Consider the following 10,770-nt stretch of genomic DNA (forward strand, 5'->3'; position numbering starts at 1 on the left):
AACACACAGGTAAGGGAAGAAAAACCCCAAGAGAATCCAAAGGTTTAGTTTCCTCAAAGGTAGAGCTGAGAAAGAACTAAATTAAAAGCTGCAGCTCTTTGCTCTTGCTAGTTGGTAGAATAAAATACAATGGGAATATTTAGCTGCTGGTGGAAACATGGTGATCCAAATAAGTTAATTAGCTACTTTTAATATCCCTGATTCTTTTCTTGGGGTGTGTGGTGGGGGATATTTGGTTTACTGTGAGCAGGCAGGTTGAAGTACCCATTCTGCCCTGGCCTCCGTAGGGTTGCTGGGAGATCTGTGACACTAGGAACAAAGGATGTGCAAAGGAGTGTGCAAGGGCATCCCTAGGCAGGGCACAGGAGATTGCAAAGAGCATCCAAAAGCCATCCCCCAGCTTTGCCCTCCGGCTGTATAGCAGTCCCCAGGTTACAGCACCCAGGGCTGTGTGGGACACAAGTCAGTACAAGACACTCCACATTTGCAGCTCAAAACCAGAGACAAACTGGAGCACACTGGTCCAGTACCTCCTTCTGCCCCCCTTTTCTCACCTGAGTCCTGCGCACAGCCAGGAACCTTGACCATGTCCTTGCCTTTAGGACAGCATTGGAAAGCATTTCAAGTTTATTCCAACATTGCTACATTTTCTTAAAGTGTAATTTTATAACCAACATTTGAAGGAAAACCTAAAGTGAGACATTTGGCAGATTTAAAAAGTGCTAACAAGGAACCTCTCCTACTCACAGGGACCCAGTTACAGTGGCTGGCAGGTGCTCAGCCCAGACTCATCAGTTCCACACAGGCCTAGTCAGGTTAATAGCTTCCCAAACTTGTGCTTAGGAGGAATAGCAAAGCTGTACTGATTCATCAGGTGCCTCTCCTGAGAGCAGTAAGATTTCTTCCTCCTCTACATCATGCTTTTATGGTCTTTTAATGAAGGCTAATATCATTCAAGTAAAAATGAGGTGGAAATAAGCATTAGATGATGTCTACAGGTTGTCAGATGGATGCTTCACTCCCCTTTCTGCAGGTTGGCTTGCTCCTGTTACAAGAAACAAGGCATAACAAAGTAAAATACAAACAGTAATAGATTCACTTGAAGGTTTTGCCAGTGCACCCTGGGGACTGTGTACAAATAAATGGGAGAAAACAGAAGTTATCACAGCAAAAGGGTTTCACAATTAGAGATTTGCAGCCCAGAAAGCACCGTGCAGGGTCAGCCTGTGGCAGAGGAGTCGCTTCCATAATGGGGGCTGCAGGGGATTGCTGCAGGCAGTTTGTGGGGGAGCAAACCCCTTGGAGAATCCAGCTGATCGCTAACCACACAGCAATTGGGATTGATTTCCCTCAGTGAGTCTAAAAGAGGAGGTGTGAGAAAACAGGAGAGGATTATTGGGGAATACAAAAAGTATAAGAACTGCAGGTGAATCAACAAAATCAATGGCTACAGCTGATGAAGCGCAGCTTCCTCCTCAGCTCAACAGGACAATAAATGCTCATTGACTGAGTTTGCACAATTCATCGGAGCTTCTGGTTTCTGTGTGAGCTGCTGAGCTGTTCCCAAGCTGCTTAGCTGGCTTACAGCGTGGCTTGTCTTTTCCCATCTTCTTCTGGTGTGAGAGCTCAGTGAGGAGCTGCCACTGAGACAGCCCAGCCGCCTGGCGCTGCTGTAATCTGGGTCTCCCATATGCGATCTTCAAAATAATTCTTTTTCCCAAAGGAGATTTAAATTATTCTGCTCGGAAGTTGCTACACTTTCTTTGTGCTGGCATTCGTTTTGTACACAGAGGCAACCTGTGTTATGAAAAGCTTGAAGGACTTGGCAGCACCACGGAAAGCTGTTGGGTTTTTAGATCACTCAAATGTCAAAAACCGGAAGGGCCCCTAGGTAAACAGTAAAGACCGGAATTTTAGGGATGTCTCAGAGGGTGTTAGGAGGCAAAAACCAGCTGGGAGTTAAGGGGAGGTAAGGATGGAGGCCAGATCCTGAGCTGAGTTTAGACACATTTCCTAGAGGGGACAAGGGGACACAGGGGATTGCAGAAATGCCATCGCTTGAGCTTAATTTTACTCACAGTCTCTACACCCTCAAATTGGAGTGACAAAAGAAACTCCTCTCTGGGAAAGCTGGAGGTCTCTCCCTCTCACTGCCAGGCAGCCATACCTCCTTATTCTGCCCAGTCTCATCCTGAACACCCAGTACAGCATCAATGCCACTCTGTTGGGGTGAAACCCTTTGGATGACACCTGCTCCGGCCTGGAGACCCCAACCAGCAGGCTCTCATGGTGTGGTGCTCTGCATCTGGGCTTGAGAGCAGGAGAGGGAGGATCTGCAGCAAAGAGTCTGCAAAATTACCATCAGAATCAGAGTGATATCTGATAAGGGAGGACAGGAGCTGAATATTTTCCTAGCCCAGCTTTTCTTCCTCCAGTGTTTAATAATGGTGGGGAAGAATTATATTTAATTACCCTGGGAGGTGTGTTACAATATCTGAAAGATCCCCCTAGCCTTTTCGCTTTGTATTCTTGTTGCTAAGCTCACTAGATCAGCATTTATAATAAAACTCTGCCAGACCTAAAACCAGGCAGGTGATTCTGAAAGAAAACCAGTCCAAATTTGTCATTAAATGGTTGTTCTGGGGATCACAAAAGCAGCTTGTGAATCCAGTCAAACTCCACAGTTTTGGCTGAAGGAAGAGAATGGTAAAGATTCAAATTTGTGTGTGTGCACGCTTTTGAATGGAAATATTTTGATTTTGTATGTCCAGCAGGGTTTGGAAATCCACCTTAGTTATTTATTTTGTTTTAAGTACAAAGGAGGAGATTCTAGGAAAGCAAAACACTTTTTTCACAGCTGGATAAGTCATGACCTGCAGTGATCTATGAAATCAGAGGGGCTGCAATTCTCAAGGCATCAGGTGCCTCTAAATGAGGCAACCTGGGAGCAGCTTTGGAAAAAGGCGATGCAACCAGGTTCTGCCTGCTGCACAGAGAGCGTTGGCACCACAACCTACAGAAAGGTCCTCTGGAAGCTGAGTAGCCTGGCTCCATATACGTCCCTAGGGAACTGACCTGAGGACATGGCAAGAGTGAGAAGGAACTGTTACTTTAGCTGGTGGATTTACCAGTACTGAAAGCCACTGGTCACTACCCAAGGGGAAGAGGCTTTGACAAGGCTGAGATGAAAGATGCTCTTTCTTTTAGCATTTCTCCCCTCAAGTGATCAGAACAAGCGAGAGCTCCTTGTTCTGTAGCTCAGGCAGGGCTTGAGATTTAACTTTGGGAGAGAAATCTCAGCAATGAAGAGAATCAAAACTCAGTCCCCATGGATGTTTCCATAGCCCCACAGACATCAAGCAGACATGTAGAAACCTGCAGTGCTGCTGCAGGAGCTGCCAGCCTGCTCAGCCTCGGTGGTGAACCAGCATCGACTGGAAGCTGCAGACCCACTCAGTCAGTTTCCTTGCAAGAGGCTCCCGAGCGCTGCGTGCAGAGCACAGGTGGCCAGAAACTCTGCCAGTGGTGCCATCTGGCCCCCTTAGAAAGTCCTGCTCCTTTTGAGCATCATTAAGGCCTGCTGTCCCATCAGAGCACATCTTGCAACTGCTTGCTTGCAAGTTGCAAGCAAGAGTGTTAGCTCTAGGTCAGAGAAAGCCCAGAATTTGCAAAAATGTAATAGCCTCGATTTTGCAGTGCTGGCAAACACTGGGGCAAGGAATCCTGGGTCTGCAGGACCGAGGCTGCCACGGGGCTGGGGGCTGCCGATAGGGACAGTGCTGCTAGCAGCAGGTTGTCCCTGCTTCCTAAGTTGTTACACTTCACCTCGACCAGAGAAATCCTCACAGTCCCCATTTTACAGACAGGGAAGCTCATGGAGGGCTGCTTTGAAGAAACCCAAGCCTTAACAACCTGCCCTTCCACTTCTGTATGTCGAAAAGGAGAGATTATTTCCTTTATTTATAAATTATATGGCAATATTAATAAAGATATTAAGGACCATTTACTAATATGAAAATTGCCAAAACATATCAAAAGGTTTGGTGTACAATTAGAATGTATTTACAGTGGGAATGTACAGGATTTGGGCAACAATTTAACTCTTTTATGCAAACCGGGAGGAATATAACAGAAAGAGAACTCCCCAGGAGGGAAACAGTGCTCGACCACAGTGGGGGGGGAGGCTCAAGAAGAACCGAAGAACCGTTATTCCAAAGAGGCAGTGAATTAATTACTCACAGCTGGTTGTACCCAGTGGGGAGTGCTGCTGCTGTGTATTAGAGGCTTTGGGGCACTCATGCACCGGGCACGGCAGGTTGCTGGCAGGAAGGCCACGTGGTCATCGATGGCTGGTCTGGCTTCCACAGACGGCAGGCTGTTAACAGCTCTATCACGACGGGTGCTTGCTTTGTCCTGGGGAAACTAAGGCATGGCAAAATTCTGGTTGCAAGGGGAAGCAGCCTTGGTTCTGACTCCTAAGCTCATGGCTTCTCTTGTAGCTTGCAGTGTGTATGCTCATGGCTTTATCCCAGGCACTGGACAGGGCAACTCAAGGCTATAAAACTCAAGGCAGTTTCATGCCAGACAAGGTCCAAGCAGGTTGAAGCATGCAAGGCTTCAGCAAGGCAAAAGCAAGGCACAGGCAACTAGAAACCAGTCTGTATATAAATCTTGCCCAAGATCGATTGGGCCAATAGGGCAACTGAAACCAGCACATAGTTACCCAACAGGAAGGAGTTCTGCCAGGCTGTGGCCAGACCACATGCCCTTACCCCAGATACAGGGCTGTTTACCAAACATGCATGGGCCTGTGCCCTTCGTTCCTTTTCCTGTGTTACCCTGGTTTTCTGCAGGAAGGAAGAGAGAGAGTGGGACCATGTCTAGACACCTTAGAGTCTGTCTGGGTTTGTGATAGGGCCATTTGGCCCTACCATGACACTGTAGGAACTTCACTACCTGCACCACAGCCTGTGGTGCAGCACCTTAATACATAAAGTGGGGTCCTCTGGGGATTTGCCCCTCTCTGGGCCCCAGCATCATCCATGGATGGAGGAATCAGGGGGCCAGGGTGGGGAGCGGGAGCTGCTGCTCTGCTGGCAGCATGGGGCCAGCATGAGTCACGTAGATGAGTGATTCACCTAGCATAAGGCAGGGAACCTGTGAGCAAGGCAGGAACTCAATCAGGGTGGGCTAGGCTGTGGTGGGTTTTTTTTTTTGCTTTTAATCATCTTCTCTCTCTCATTATCCTTAAAGCCTCTTCCCAGAGGTGGAGAGGGCTTTGCTCACCAGAACGGAGCTGGTTGATCACTCCCAGGAGGAAAAGCACAAGCAGTGGGAATTGTGCAGCTGAGCACCTGCCGAGACTAAAAGGTGATGAATTGCCATAATTTCTGCTCCCTCCTTCACCTGCCTTTAATTAAATTGGTTTAGAGAGGTCTGAGCAGGGGACTGACTGATTGTGCTCTGTGTAATTTCAAACACCTGCATTGGGGGGGGTAGGCAGAGCAGGGGGGGATGCTTGACAAAACCTACATCCATGCGCCAGGTGGAAGTGCCCCATAGCTGGCAGGTGCCTGCATCTGTGAGCAATCAGCTGAGAACCCCCTACCCCAGCCAGTGAAATCAGTGAGCCCAGTCCTGCACCACCAGTAAAGGAGATGGGGCTTTGGCACCTGGTCCAACAGCCCCATCACAATGTCTCCTCTCTTCCTCTAGCAGAGTAGGCACCAAAGAGGGTGAAGGATCTGACCCAGAGAGATGGCTTATTTATTTATGGCAAGGAGGAGGTTTTCCTCCTGCTGGCCCTGTGAGCTCAGAGGGCTGAGGGAGGGAAAATACAAGAAGGGTTCCATCATGGCCAAATCTGGGCCAGAAGGGTGTTGTGGGGAGTAGGACCACAGAAGATCACACACTCCAGGGTAATGGGGGGCAGAAAAGGGCCATGGGACATGTGCTCATCCTCCTGCAGGCTCCAGCCAGTGAGGTTCAAAGGATGGTGCATGGAACCCCTCCCTCCACCAAGTCAAGCTCACAGAGCCACAGGGAGCTGCAGCAGGTATGACACCCCCAACAATCACAAGGTCCTGACAGACTCCCAGGGAGGGCCTAGGTTTGTTAGGCTGATAAATATCAGCTTGTCAGCCCCAGACATGGCACTCAGGGCCCAAATGGCATTTTGTTGCTTGGAGAACTCAGCTCTCAAACTAATTAAGTGGTGGACCACAACACAACAACTCACAGGGTATAAATGGAGTCCTGCCCTGGAGAGGAGTGCTCTCTTCACACAGGAACAGTCTGGTACTCAGATCTTCACCCCTTAGTACAGGACCTTGTCTAAGAAGTCCTCACCCCCTTTGTGACTATATATTTTGGGTACCCAGGAGGAGATTTTCCTTTCCTGAGTGCATGTGTGCATAGTTTGGTTCATCTCTCCCTAGACAGTTTAACTGCTTGTTCAGCAGTATACTCCCAGCTGACACCTGATTCTGTAGGTTTATTGTGTCAGGAAGGAGAGCAGATTAATTGTAATAAAACCACCACAGCTTTCAGGTGGCTGTTGGTGTGTGTTTCGTGGTGCCTCCACAACAGGAGCTCAGAAGAACCTGGAAGTTGCTCATCCCTGGGGAAATACAGAACAAAAGCTCTAAAAAAAAATGACCACAAGGAAAGTGTGTGCTGCCTGTGTGCATTGCACCTCCCCGGTAGCCTAGGGCCTGCACAAGCTGGTGCAGCTGCAGAGGGTTTCAGTGAGGCCCTTGGGCCAGGTTGCTCCATCCCAATTTGCACCCATCCTTCCTAAAAAACTGAAAATTGTGCCCCCAGTGATGCACCCCAATGTCCTGCTGTACAAGGACAGGCTGAGGCAGAAACCTGATGCTGCTGCAGGGTTTTGCTGCCACTAGACTGGGAACAGTGTGGCATGAAGTGGGGCAGGCAGGCCACAGTCTGCAGCCCTCGCTTCTCAAGCTCAACAAAAGGACCATGTTTGTATTTAGATGCTGTGAGGACAGGAACAAGAGTCTCAGATGTGACACACCAGGGTGGGAAGTAGGAAAATGCAGAAGAAATGAAACAAGTTAATCTTAGATGACACCACATGCTCCATCCCAGATGTCTGCCCGTAAGAAGGCATTTCCCATGGCACCAGGACAGTTTCCCAGAAGAGCAGCCCTGGTTTTGGATGCAGAGCTCAGTGGAAGGATCAGGCTGGAGAAAGGTCTGATCCAATTTCCATTTCACTCAATGAGAAGTTTCACCACTGAGCTCAGGAGCAGCAGGGCTGGGACCCACCTCTGGACAGGAGACCCTCGGCAGACAGACAGCTTACCAGGGGCAGATGTGAAAATCTTTGAAGGGAAACATTGCACATGGTGTCTCAACACAAGGGTGCTGGACGTGGCTCCAAGGGCTGTGTATGTGGCAGCAGCATGCAGAATGCTGCTCCAGGTGGTACCACGTTTCTAGGCAGGTGATTTACTTCTCACAAACCAGCTTAATATCTTCAGGAAAACAACAGGAGCCCAAGGCCTCTTGGAAATGCATATCATAAAGCATCCTTTGATTATTCTTCCTTTATTTTTCCTAATAGCCAGTCACAAAACACATTCTTTAAGGAAATAATTGCGCACAAGGCAAATCAGCCTTAACGCCACATAGATGCTGTTATTTGCATAATCACAAGGAGCCTGATTTTATCTCTTAGCTTTGTCAAAATGAAGAGAAATTATCTCCCACCCTGGTTTGTTTGCAGCATTTTCTGGTGCCTTTGAACCAATCAAAACACCCAGCCCTGTACCTCTGGTGAACCTGAGGCCCATGGCTAGTCCATCAGCTACCTTTCATTTACTGCTTGGGACAGTGATAAAAAGTAAGCCCCAATCCTGCCCTTTCTATGAAATCATCTAAGTGTCCTCCCAGCAGCCACACAACCCCAGATCACAGGGACAGCTCAGCTCTGCTTCTGAGAGCTGTGCTGCCAGGGAGCATTATGAAGAGGAGAGCTTTGCTAATACTCTTAGGACCATTCACACCTGTGAAGCAGCATGGGCCTGAGCAGAGATGCTCAGGATGGTGCCATTCAAGCTTCCTCCAGACTCAGCCTGGGCATTCATCCCTGCTTTGATTTTTCCCTGCAAAGCAAAAAAGTGATGCTTAAAAGCAAAGGAACATGGCACCCTGCTGCAGAGCACAGGGCAGACACCATAGGCATGGGGATAGGAGGAGTACAGCCATGCCTGGAGGAGGATGAGGAGCTCAGCCCCCAACAGCACTGCCACAAGCAGTTGTGGTCAGATGATGCTCCTGCCTTCCTCAAGCAGCCTAGACTTGGTGTGCCACAGAAAACAAGACCAACCCGAAAAATCCAGCACTTTCTCCAGAGGTCACAGCTGAGAATTCTCAGGTAGCTCCACCACCAAAGAGTTGCTAAAAACAGGAGTGACACAAAGCTACATGCCTGCTGGCTCATTAAAACAGTCTTTGTGCTCCAGAAATGCATATAAAAGACGCACCTGGGACCTGTCACTCTTACAGATATCTTCTCTTATGTTTGCTCATTCCCAGCCAAACTAAGAAGGGCCTGAAGTCGTCAAAGGGGCTGTTTCAAAGGCAGCCTGGAGACAGAAAGGGAGCAAAGCCTGCGCCTGGAAAACCTGGCTAATCAGGGGAGGGGATCCACTGCTTCCCTTCCTCCCCGAGCACCGCTGCTGCTTCGGCTTTGAAGACCTGTCATCTGCAGCACTGCCTCGATGCAGCATTTACACTGAGACATTTTTGCCTGGAAGTTTTTTTCTTAACTAATCCACCCACCCTTTGCCTCCCATCACTGCTTTGGGAGCTCTGAGCAGGAGCATTTTAGAGCCTTCAACAAACCACACAGAGGAACTGTCCCCACTGCAGGCCATCATAGAATCATTTAGGTAGGATTAGATCTTCAAATCAAGTCCAACCATTAACCTTATTCTACCATGCCCACCACTAAGCCATATCCCCAAGCACCATCTGTATAAACAAAGGGGTTTATTCACAGCATGAGGCTGTAGCTAATACCAGGTCTTTAGAAATTCAGGTCTCTCTAATGAAGAGAAGAGAAAAGACTTTTGCCCCAGGAGCACTACAAAAATTAATGGTTATTATGACCATAACTCCTGGACTCAAATGTAAAGCCATGTGTCATGCAGCCCTTTTCACAATTCCTCCAGCAGCTTATTACAAGCCTGTTTACATCTGTCCCCACCTGATTTAAGCCCGGGAGGGTGGAATACTAAAGTGAACAAGGTGACTTAAGAGCAGAGATGCTCTCAACATGACTTGTCTGAGTGCAGCCATTTCCAGGCACTGGGCATCCTGGTGTTTGGTGGTTCAGCAATTACCAGGGGGAGACTCAAAAGCACAAATTCAGACACATCCTGGACTGGAGCATTTCTCTTCCAAAAGGCTGAGAGATCCATGGCTCTTCGGCTTGTAAAAGAGAAGTCTGAGAGAAGATTTTAGCATAGCAAATAAATATCTAAAGGAGTGGAAGTCAGAAGGAGGAAGCTGGGCTGTTTCCAGTGATGCTCAGAGACAGGACAAGGTCCAGTGGGTACAAACTAGAACACAAGAGTTTTCACTTGAACTTAAAGAGAAAGCTTTTCATTTTGAGAGTGGTGGACGCCGGAGCAGGCTGCCCAGAGAAGCTGTGGAGTCTCCTTCTCTGGAGACTTTGATAACTCACATGGACACACTGCTCCAGAGGTCCCTTCCAACCACCATTCTGTGATTCTGCCATCCCAGCCCCAAGATTTGTTCCATTGTGTCACTTGCAGCACACAGGCAGGGGACACCCCACTGTACCCCGGCATCCCTCCAGCTAGCACAGCCCCTGGGGCTCTCCCAGGGTCAGGTCAGGACACGGAGAGCAAAGTGGGAAACATCATCAGGATGCGTTTGAAGTAAAATCACCTTCCTGCAGCAGCCCCAGAGGCAGACAGCGGCGCCGGGGGCATTCATTAAGCCGAACAATGCCTTGGGATGATGTTTGAGGAGCTGATGGAGCTGCCTGCAGCGTGAAAGGCAGAGGTGTGAATTTTCTCCCGTTCGGCGCCGTCGGCACCGTTCAGCTGAAGGCGCTGAAGGAGCTGAGCGCTGACACCGGCCGCGTCCCAGCTGGCAAACAACTGATTAGAAACGGTGCCGAGAGACAGCGCCGCATCAGAGGGAGTTTGCAGAGCCAAAAGTGACTATGGGAGCAGTGCCTGCAGCGGGGGGTTTGCCTGACTGACAAGAAAGTTAATACTCTCCCCCTTCCCAACGCGAAACAAGGTCTCTGGCTGAAATTTTAGAGGCTGTGTTAATAGATCATCCATCCCAGAGATGGGTGTGGTAGACCACGTTTTGCAGGAAAGAAGTGGGATGCCACACAGCTTCATCCACACATTGCACTTGCCAGCACAGCAGGGGTTTATGAATTACTTACACATAGCTGTAGTTTCATGGGTGGTTTAATATTTTATCATATATTCATTGGTCAGATGCAGGACAAGATCCCAGAGAAATCAAAGTCCAGGGTAGAGTCCTGTTAATGGCACCACTTCAGTTTGCTAAGGAACCATAACTGTGCTGCTCGTCCCTACAACTTAGGCACAATGTGCATGACAGGCAGGAGGAATTATTCATATCAACTAATTCCTCCTGCTCATATTAGCTGCTGGAAGAAGTTGCAGCAAATCCATTGGACTGTAGGAGCCAGGAGCTTCTGCTAAGCAGCTACTTAACAGGAACAGATCTGAG

This window comes from Melanerpes formicivorus, unplaced genomic scaffold (assembly GCF_026170545.1).
Source record: "Melanerpes formicivorus ecotype bairdi unplaced genomic scaffold, bMelFor1.0.p_v2 SCAF_36, whole genome shotgun sequence".
In the NCBI taxonomy this organism is placed as follows: domain Eukaryota; kingdom Metazoa; phylum Chordata; class Aves; order Piciformes; family Picidae; genus Melanerpes; species Melanerpes formicivorus.